The following is an 11,077-nucleotide window of genomic DNA, read 5'->3' as shown; positions in this document are numbered from 1 at the left end:
CACATACACATGCAAACACATGCTCACACAAACACACGCACACACACAAACCTACACACATACACATACAAACACATGCACACACATACACATACACATGCACGCACACACACACACTTGCACACACACAAACCTACACACATACACATACAAACACATGCACACACACATGCACACACACAAACCTACACACATACACATACACATGCACACACACAAACACTTGCATACACAAACACACGCACACACAAACACATGCACATACACACATCTCTATAAGGCCTAATCTGGGCAGAAGATACAGTAAGATGCTTATGTTTGCTAGCAGAGGGTATCCAGGACAACTTCCTTGTTTCCTAAATTTTTCAAATATTTAAAATTCTTTTTTTTTTTTTCCTTTTTGTCTTTTTTCGTGACCGGCAACGTATTGCAACCCTCAGTGTCGCGCCCGTACCAGACCGGGACCGGCAACGGGATCGCAACCCTCGGTGTTGCTCCCGCACCTCGCTCAGCCAGTGAGCAGCCGGTCTGTATGTGGGATCCGAACCCTCGGCGGGAGCACCGCCATGCTTCCCAAGCGGTGCACTGTAGCAGTGCGCCACTGGGCCGGCCCCAAATATTTAAAATTCTTAACATCACAAGGAAGACAAAGTCTCTGGAAAAAGAGCAAATATTCTCAAGAAAAAACAAAAGCAGGCTGACATAATGGCAAAGAGGCAAAAAATAGAGAGCTAAAATAAGAAAAGCAATGTCAGAAGTAAAAATGGAGAGGGATAATAAAATCTATATAGATTTCAGGGTAGAAAACAGCAGAATTGACATTAAAGAAGTATGAATCAGTGATGTGGAAGACAAACTTGAGAATCCCCCTAGCGTGACGATGCAATGAAAAAGGTGAAAATGATGACAAAGTGCATGATTAAATATGGATAACAGAGAAAAAAAGATGAATTGCACATTTTAAGAAACCAAAACGGTAGAAATAGAAGTCACAATGAAGATGATCAGGGACAATTTCCTTAAAGTAAAAAATGATCTAAGAGTTTGGGTCTAAAGGAGATACAGTAGCCTAATTTTAAAGACATTGACATTGAGAACTAAGGCCAAAAAAAAGGAAAGTGACTTGGTCAAGTTTTCCTTTTTTTTTTTGTCTTTTTTCGTGACCGGCAACGGATCGCAACCCTCAGTGTCGCGCCCGTACCGGACCAGGACCGGCAACAGGATCGCAACCCTCGGTGTTGCGCCCGCACCTCGCTCAGCCAGTGAGCGGCCGGTCTGTATGTGGGATCTGAACCCTCAGCGGGAGCGCCGCCGTGCTCCCAAGTGGCGCACTGTAGCAGTGCGCCACCGGGCCGGCCCGAGACTTGGTCAAGTTTGCAAGACAGGTTGGGTGGTCCCTCTTCTACTTTCTTATCTGCCCGTGTGTGTGCGCATGTGCACGTGTGCATGTGGGTATGAAAAGAGAACAAGAGATGGAAACAGAAGAAAAGAATTAGAGAGAGAAAATACTTTCAAGGGTGGCAGCAGGCCCTGGGTTTGAGAATTTGAGATACTGTTATTGGGCAGGCTGGACTTGGCTTCACCAAACCTCCACTGATAACTACGCAGGTAAGCCTGAGCAGGTCACCTCGCTTCTCTGAGACCCAGTTCTCTCATATGCAAAATGGAGACTGATAGTAACAGGACCTTTGTTATAATGTTCTCATGAGAGTTCAATGAGATAAGGTATGCAAAGCTCCTAATAGACTGGCAGATACAGAGTAGGCACTCTAAAGGGGTTAGCAACTGTTACTGATATTCAAACACAAGAGTGTGACAGAGAGAGAGAGACAGAGACTGAACGTATATGGTCTCAGCCACCCCACGTCAGAGAATAAGACAAAGGCAAGTGAGACATCAGAGCATGAGGAAAGTCATACCCAGGGTTCTATTTCACAGGGAGGGGAAGTGCATGGGACGAGGGCATTAATTAAGCATGTCTAGGGGCAGGTGTACATTCACTATCTGAGCACCCCAAGCCTTGAGTCAGGGCCACCATCTCTTCATCCTGACATGGGCATCAACAAGGTGAAGGGCCATTAGAACATGCGTAGGTCTATTGGTTGCCTACATGTCCCACCCGAAGTTCCGGATGGGGCAGAGGTGCAGCCAGCAAGAGGAACAGCAGAATGATGAGGCTTTCATGACTCAGAAGTAAGCCACCTTTCCTGACAATGAGCAGGACTTGGTGGCCTGTCCTAGGGCTCCACAGACCCTGAGCCAGGCTTACAACTTAAGGTGGACCAAGTCTTGAAATCGTACCTCTTTAAATATACAGTAGTAAGTCACTTTAGAGAATCACAAATGTTTTGAGCAGGACAGAATATTTGAAATTGGGTAGTTCAACCCCTAACCCCCATCCCAGAGAACGGAAAGGGGGCGCAGACAGTGGCCGTGACTGTGATGAGCTCACACAGCCCCTGAATGGCAGAAGGCTAGACTCCAGGCAATTGTGTCATATAATTGATCAGAAATTTGGGTTACAAAGCAAAGGACTGGTGGCTCCGTGGGTGCACGCTGTCCTTCTGACAACCCTGGGATGCAGTTAAAGCAGAGATGATCATTTTCGAGTAAATATGAGCAGACTGAGGTGCAGGGCTAATCTCACAGTTAGGAAGACGGAGTGTCAGGACTGACATAAGATCTCGGGACACCCAGACAAACATATATCTCCCCCTTAGAATAACTACCCCTTTAGAAATTTCAGAGAGAAAATCCAGTGCACTTTTCTTTACGTTTATATAACATTACTCTTCTATAAGTTAATGAGTCTTTAAAGGGTCTAATCAAGAATGACTGAGCTGATCGATCAATAAGCAAATGGATGCATAAAGGAATGAGCGGATAACTTCTGGGAGAGAAAACATAGATATTTCTAGTTAAAATTTCAATTGACCTATTAAACACAGGATCTCCTGGGTCCTCTTCTTCAGCTGAACTACAGAGCAGTGGGAACGTGTTCTTGTAGAAATGCCAAATTGTATCCACATTCTCCACTTATTCTTTTCATTTATTCCAGTCTCTTTAAGAGAGACTATCAAGCATCAGCCACCAAGAAACCTCCCCTTTCCCCCCTTATAATTATTATATAAGAAGTTTGTGGAATTATGTGTAGCATCTGTTGGAATGAACCAAAGGGAGGTTTCCTTCTAAAGAGAAAAGGAAGGTAGGTGGTAAAAGCCAAAAAGCTATGGTAGATATTAAGTGAATGAATTATGTCCTTCTGTGCAATTAGAGCCGGGGCCTTAGACTCACCGCTTCAGTGTGTGTCTTGCAAAAGGGATTTGAAGTTTGTCTTGCACACTCCTATTTTTAGTAATCTTTTGAACATCACCTCCTCCATGAAGGCTTCTCTTACAGCCTCCTCTCCTTGTCCAGACTGAATTGGTCACTGCCTACTGTGTACTTGAACCTGTACATTCTTTAATAACTGTAGAATTTTCCAGAGGTATCCATAGAGGCTCCTCGGTGGGAAACACTTGAAATTAATGTTGGATGGCTTTTGTGGAAAAGAGTTGATTTGGAAAGTCATGGTGTTACTCAAAAGTGAGGAAAAGGGCTGAAGAACTAGGGTTTTGAAAGGCCAGGAGTTGGGGCAACTCCAGGGGACCCAGGAACAGGAACCACTACTGTTGGGACACATCAGTTTTGACCATTTGACATCTTTTTGTTTCCAGAAGAACTCTGACAAGCAACAAGTAGATGGTAGAGTTTCTAAACTTACCAGAGTTAGGTTTTCTTCCTTTCTTTTTTCATTTCTGGTGTCATTCTACTCCATGGATTGTCTGAGTCCACTTGGGTCATCTGCCCTCTCTTTGGCCCGAAGAGGACAGAGTTCCTCAACTGACCTGACCTTCCTATTTAAATCCCCCATAGGAAGCCCATTCGGAAGATGGGCACAGGCAAACGGGGACGGGTCCCCTGTACTCCTCCAAAGTGTAACTGTTGACACGCACGTTTGTGTCCCCCACCCCCAGCCTGGCAAAACTATGGCCATCCTCAGAGAAGGAACTGCGCCTACTTCAGATGGTCACTGAAGGTAATTCAGTGTCTGCACGGAGTCAAGGTAATGGGAAGGGTTTGGCCGAGGGAGACAGATGGGGTTGCCACCCAACCAGAAACAAACGACCTTTCCAGTTGATTTTGAGAGATGCTTTATTAACCCAGATCTGACACCCCCAAAAGGCATCAAAAAGAGCAGCGTCCAGCTGATCTATCTCACCTTCCTTAACGTCCTTTTTAGGTGGAGATGTTGGATTGTGATAACCTAACGTGACACCTTTTTGTTTCCAGAAGAACTCTGATCAGTGATGAAGAGAAGTTGGAGTTTCTGAAACTGCCAGAACTAGGTTTTCTTTCTTTTCCTTTTTTTTTTTTTCTGCTGCTGAAAATTTATTTCTGGTAGTCATTAAAATTCTGCTCCTACCATTTGTAACAAACGGTAGAAAGCACTAGGTACAGTATGTGGAGTATACGTTTGTGAGAGCGAGGGGCGAGCACCTTCCAACACTTTGGGATTTTATGAATGATTTACATCTGGTGCTAAAGTTCACAAACGAAACGTGGGGGAAGCAGATGCTTCATTTCTTGACTGTATCGTGCCTGCCCATACTGATGGGGAATTGAAAACAGCGAGGTCTCATAAATCAACAAAATCTATTTTTGTGCCTCTTGATCTCCATTCTGAACATCCATATAACACCCAAACAAATGTGGTGAAATTAGTTCCTCAAGAAGCCCTTTATGTTTAGTAACAGTGTGGACATGTTAATAAAAAGATGAGAGAAATAAAAATGGACTGATGGGGAAGGGGAGAAGGGAGGGATGGGGGCTGTGAGCAAAGGGCGCCCAGCTGCGGGCAGATGACGTCTTCCATGGAGGACGCCTGCTGTTGGGCAGTAGGAGGGGGACGGCGTGCTGGACGGGACAGCGAAGGAAGTCCTGCTCTGGCCATCCTGAGCTTGCCCCAACTTGGAAAGACACTTGATCCAGCCAGGGATATTGAATTACAGATTAAAAAGAACAAGCATCTGGAAATGGACACAAGTTGGTAATTGGAAAATCATGGAAGGATACTTGGGAAGATGAGAGGGGTCTGATGCTTTTGCGCTTTTATCTCTTTTCTTTCTTTTCTTCTCTCTTCCTTCCTTCCCTCCTTCCTTCCTTCCTTCCATGTGCAATATGGTCTTATGTGGAATATGGTGACTCCTGTATGAGAAAATACAGCTTTCTTCACAACTACATGTTGGGCCAGGCCGTATGGAATAATATATGGGTTTTTTAAAATTCTCATCTTGGAATCCCCCCACTCTGGATTCAGTTTTTTGAGCTTTTCCTCTGATAATTATAAAAAGTCTAGTCTGTCACCCCAAATTTACACTTTACCATCTTACATGTCTCTCTCATTGTTTCACGCCTTGTTTAATCAATAGAATTTGGGGCAGATAATTTGTCCTTTCTTAAGGGCAGAGGCCTCTTTTGGTATTTTTTAAGTTTTGGTTACAAAACTCAGTCCCCCAAAGCACAAAGTAGGGGACATTGTTGGTCCAGTTCCATTCCATGCTGCCAGCATGGTTTGTAAGCCTCCAGAGTGACAGAGAAAATAAACTAGGTGTTGAGAATATAAACTTGGGACGACAGCATCCTTCTCTGCAAAGGACTCCCACTTGGTGGAGGGGAAGGGCTGCCTGTAATGATAAGACATGTACAGCCATGCTGGCTTGAGATTCAAAGCATACTGAGAACAAAAATAGGGAGAGAAGGATTATTTCCAGGGCAGCTCAAGGGGCTTCACAGAGGAGGTCACTTTGAGCTGGGCCTGGAAAAGGATGCATTTTGGGGAGTGCGATAACTAAAAAGGCAGGAGCAGACATTGGCCAAGAAGAAATGCCTACTGCCTTTGTGTTTTTTTCCTTCCAGCCAGAAGAATCACATTCTGTATAATAAAGCAAAGATTTTCTAAATTAATTGCCTTGGGAATAGTAAGAGTTAAAATATACCCTCCACTGTGTCTAACTTATATCCAGCAAGGAGTTTATTCATTCACAGTTTCTAGCTGGTTGACTTTTATAAATGAAGCAATAAACACAACAATATTAAATATGCATCTATAATATTTCTTCACATTTATTTCTATTGCCATCACTCTGAAATACCCACCAAATCCTTTGTTGAGATTTTTTTCCTTGTATTGAGCTTCTATATGCAAGAGACTTTTTGATTTACGGATTCCTTTATACTTGGTTTAAAAAAACATGGGGGTGGGGGTAGATTAAAAAAAAAAAACAACAAACAAAAACCATTCCAGCTCTGCACTGAAGCCCTTGCTACATTTCTCTAAATGCAAGTTATTGGTTCAATTTGAAAACTCCATGTTAGAGAGATCACAACCTTTTAAAAGGAGGCAGAGTGGGACACAATCTGTGCAATTTGCTGCATATAATATTAACTAATGGATTAAAAAAATAAACGTAGCTGCTGCATTAACAGATGAAATGCAATATTGTAATTTAATACCTAATTTCTGACAATTCTCTAATACATAGACTACGTCCAACTTTTCTAAAATAAAACCTTAGATTAAAAAAAATATATGCATCACTTGCATTTTACTATAATTAGGTGGCTCTTGATATACTGAATACCCCACAGTCTTCTTCACCGGGAAAGTTACTAAAAGCAGAAAAAAGAGGTTCTGTAGTCTCCCTTAGTTACCATTCTGTTCAAAATATGTCCCCACCTAATATAACTTGCTATGTGTCATAAAATACAAAGGAAAGTACTTTTCATGCCAAATATCAGAGAAGTGCTCTCTTTTCTATATGGCACAAGTAACAGAAATGATGTGTTCATTTTAAATTCCATTCATGTAGGTTCTAATAAAAGCTATTATAAAATACAATTGTGTGGAGACAAAAAGAGAGATAATATCACTATAGCTCAATATAAAATTTAAGTAATTAAGACATGAAAACTATTACACAATTTACTACAAATGCAGCAAGAATAATAAAATGTTTAACCATTTCCCTCCCAATTCCTCTCTCGGTCTCTCTTTATTGCTTAATGGAAAAGCACAGGTACCTGGAAGGACGCACAGAAATATTACCATGCAGAGACTGACTGAGGAATACGTAAGGATGGTAACAAAAGGAGAAGGCCTTGGGTTTATTTTTCTTTCAGGTACGATGGGTTCCATCTCTAGAGTGATGTCCTCTCTGCTGTGTGGCAAGTTGATTTTATCTGGAGAAAATGTAGACTTGCCTATCTAGCCAATCAGCCTCACAATGACATGATTAACCAATAAAAGGCCCTGATGACAAACAGAAGGTCCCATGGGTCACTGGACAGAATCTGATCTGGGGTCAGACAGATCTGAGTTTAAATCTTGACCTATTGCCTGCCAGTTTTGTGACATCAGGAGACTTTAAGATTCACTGTTCTCACTGGCCAGTTAGCTCAATGGGTTAGAGTGTGGGGCTGATAACACCAAGGTCCTGGGTTCGATCCCAGGCCAGCCATCAAAAAAAAAAAAAAAAGATTCACTGTTCTCATGTGTTGAATGGACAACATAATCATGTTTGTTTGTTCGACCTTCCCGGGTTATACTGTAACCAGGCAATGGGGTTGTTAACCCTGTGTAATTCACAACAGGATATTCATGCTTCATAATTGAGATTGAAACAACACAAAGGACTATGATTCTCTATTTTGGTTTTCCCTGAAGAACAGCATGTGTCTGTCCAAGATCATTTTTCTGGTGGCACCAGGATGTGAACACCATGCATCAGGATATGCCATCTTTTTGTCCACTCTTTTCTCACTTTTCCAATTTTACTAAAGAGAACAGATGTGTGAGGTGCCACCAGGCCTCCACTACTTCTCTAGCACTTGCTAAATTTCACTTTTTAATAAAGAGGGTAAGGCCTTGAGCTCAGAGCCTGCTTCTGTTCTTTTCTCACTTTTCCAATTTTACTAAAGAGAACAGATGTGTGAGGTGCCACCAGGCCTCCGCTACTTCTCTAGCACTTGCTAAATTTCACTTTTTAATAAAGAGGGTAAGGCCTTGAGCTCAGAGCCTGCTTCTGGCAATTGTACCATGAGAGTATGATGATTTTGTCTTTTTAATTGCATTTATTTTCCTGATTACCTTCTATCAGTGGCAAGGACATGGCTCTTCTGTGGCAGTGATACAAATTTTCCTTGGGAAATAAATTTATTTTGGATAAAATAAAAAGGGGAGGAGAGTCATTTGCTGATGTGTCCCGAATGGTATGACACTGTCCGGCACATACAGGTGTTCAAGAGACATTTGTTGAATGAGAAAAGTAATTAATAGTGTGTAGATATGCAAAATATCTGGGTGANCAATTGTACCATGAGAGTATGATGATTTTGTCTTTTTAATTGCATTTATTTTCCTGATTACCTTCTATCAGTGGCAAGGACATGGCTCTTCTGTGGCAGTGATACAAATTTTCCTTGGGAAATAAATTTATTTTGGATAAAATAAAAAGGGGAGGAGAGTCATTTGCTGATGTGTCCCGAATGGTATGACACTGTCCGGCACATACAGGTGTTCAAGAGACATTTGTTGAATGAGAAAAGTAATTAATAGTGTGTAGATATGCAAAATATCTGGGTGATTGACTGATACAGGTAATTTCTTTCTATCACATGTCGAAGACTGGATGCACCATTTCTGTCGAGACTGGTGGTTCATGGTTTTCCTCGAACATTTGTTCATGTGATTTCTTCTTCCTTATATTTCTTTAAGCACTTAAAAACTCTTGTCCATGCTTTCTTCCCCACCAGAAATGCCATTACCTGCTTCTTTGTTAGTTCTTCATTCTCCAAGGTCCAGCCCTAAGATCTCCCAGATGTTTGCATCAGGAGGCTGAGTGTCTGGGGGACCCCCACGAAGGTCAGGCATCTGACACTAACTGCACCGGTGAGAGCTTGTAGGGTTCTCCTGAGCCCATTGCCCCCAAATGGTAATAGGCAGAGACCACATTTGAACCAGGACCATCTAATTCTACCCTCCTGAGCTCTTCCCTATATCTCAGGACAACCATACGTATAAACAAGATCAGTGTCTCAGGAGCATCTCAGGAAGGGCTCATGGCAGAGTCAAAGATGTTGAGGGCGTGACTAAATGGAAAGGAGGGGTGACAGTAGGCAGGATTCCAAATATCACACGTCATATCCAAAATGGCAGCATGAACTCCTGTGTTAGGGACTGGAGACCCATAGCATGTATAAGACTCAAGTGGAGGAAAAGACTGGAACATGGTTTATTCTTTATGCTCTTTGCTCCTATGTATATATGATTGTGCTCAAACTCACCCAGAAAAATATTTTGCTCAATAAAATAAATTCAGAGAAAGACATTACTCAAATTCCTTTGCTCTGAGCATTGACTGAGACCCATAAACCGCCCCCCTTTCCTGAATGTTTCAGTTTTTTCTAAACTCCTCCCCTATACTCCACCTTATCTATTGCCCTGCTGCATGAGCAGGCTGGGCTCCATAGGTCCCCGCACCCCCGCCCCACCCCACCTCACCCCAGGTCAGCACCTCTGCTCTAGGGGAAGAAGTGAAAAATACTATGGAATCAGTAGAAATCCACCAAGTCTCCTAAGAAAAGCAAAAACGTGTCCGATTGTCTTGCTGTGATGATTTATTTTATTTACACGGTTGATTTTATTATTTTCAAATTGAGAGAAAATCATATTTATTATAGACAATTGGGAAAAGTAGAAAAAAATTTTTTTAAATCTACTGGTCTTACTTAAAGACAATGAACATTACAATATTGATGAATATACTTTCGGGATTTTTTTCCAACAATATTTGTACCAGTTAGGATAGACTAGATTATGTTGCAGTATCAACAACAATAAAAGTCCCCAAATATCTATGGTTTAAATCAACATGAGCTTCTTTCTCATCTGTGTTCTGTGTTAGCACCCTCCGCAGAGGTGCTCTTGCCCTGGTGACCATTGAGGGGCACAGGGTTGATGGAGCAAGCCAGGTGGTTTAAATCAACATGAGCTTCTTTCTCATCTGTGTTCTGTGTTAGCACCCTCCGCAGAGGGGCTCTTGCCCTGGTGACCATTGAGGGGCACAGGGTTGATGGAGCAAGCCAGCCTCAATAGTCTACAATGACTGGATTTTGTGCTGAAAGGAAAAAGAGTTCTGGATAGTCCAACACGGACAGTCAAATGCTCCAACCCAGAAGTGACGAGTTTCCCTTGTATTGCTGGTTCACTGGCCAGAACTAGTCACATGGCTCCTCTCAACCACAGGAGGCCGGGAAGTGCCAACTTGTCACGTAGATGGAAGTGGGAGAATCAGAAATACCTGAGGGACAACGTTAACAGCTATATGTTATTACTGGAGGGGTCTTATTCTGATTCCAAAGATATACATGTGGACAGAGGACTATTCAAGAACTCAGAAAAGCATGAAGGAAATGAAAATCAAGTGATTTATCAAGTGATTTATCAGTCCTTTCGGTGTTGAGGACTACATCCACTTTTTTCTGTGCTTATATAAAAATAAGGATATTTTAGAAAATATTTGCACTATACTGTACGTCCTGCTTTGTAACCCACTATTCGTACTCCATATATCGTATACAGTCTTTTGGAGTATTCGATATTCTTATATACCACATGCAGTATTTTTTTAAACCAATTTCATAATTATTTTATATTTAAGTATTTACATTTTTTCTCTATTTATATTTTGTGATTGTGTGTATATGAATACTCATATATACATCCTGCTTGTCCACATATTACTGCACACATATTTTGTCTGTATCATTATAAACTCTCTCTCCATGAAGTTTCTAATGGAGAATATACTATGTCACTGTGCAAATTTTTCATTGAACGTGCTATGGGTCAACTGTGTCCCCCAAAACTTCACCTATTGGAAATTTAATCCCTATCATAGTATTATTAAGAAGGTAGGAAATCCTATTATGGTAATTGAAAGGTGGGGCCTTTAAGAGGTGATTAGATTGTGAGGAC

The sequence above is a fragment of the Galeopterus variegatus genome, unplaced genomic scaffold (assembly GCF_000696425.1).
Source record: "Galeopterus variegatus unplaced genomic scaffold, G_variegatus-3.0.2 Scaffold5500, whole genome shotgun sequence".
NCBI classification, from domain to species: Eukaryota; Metazoa; Chordata; class Mammalia; order Dermoptera; family Cynocephalidae; genus Galeopterus; species Galeopterus variegatus.
This window is presented reverse-complemented; position numbering follows the sequence as displayed.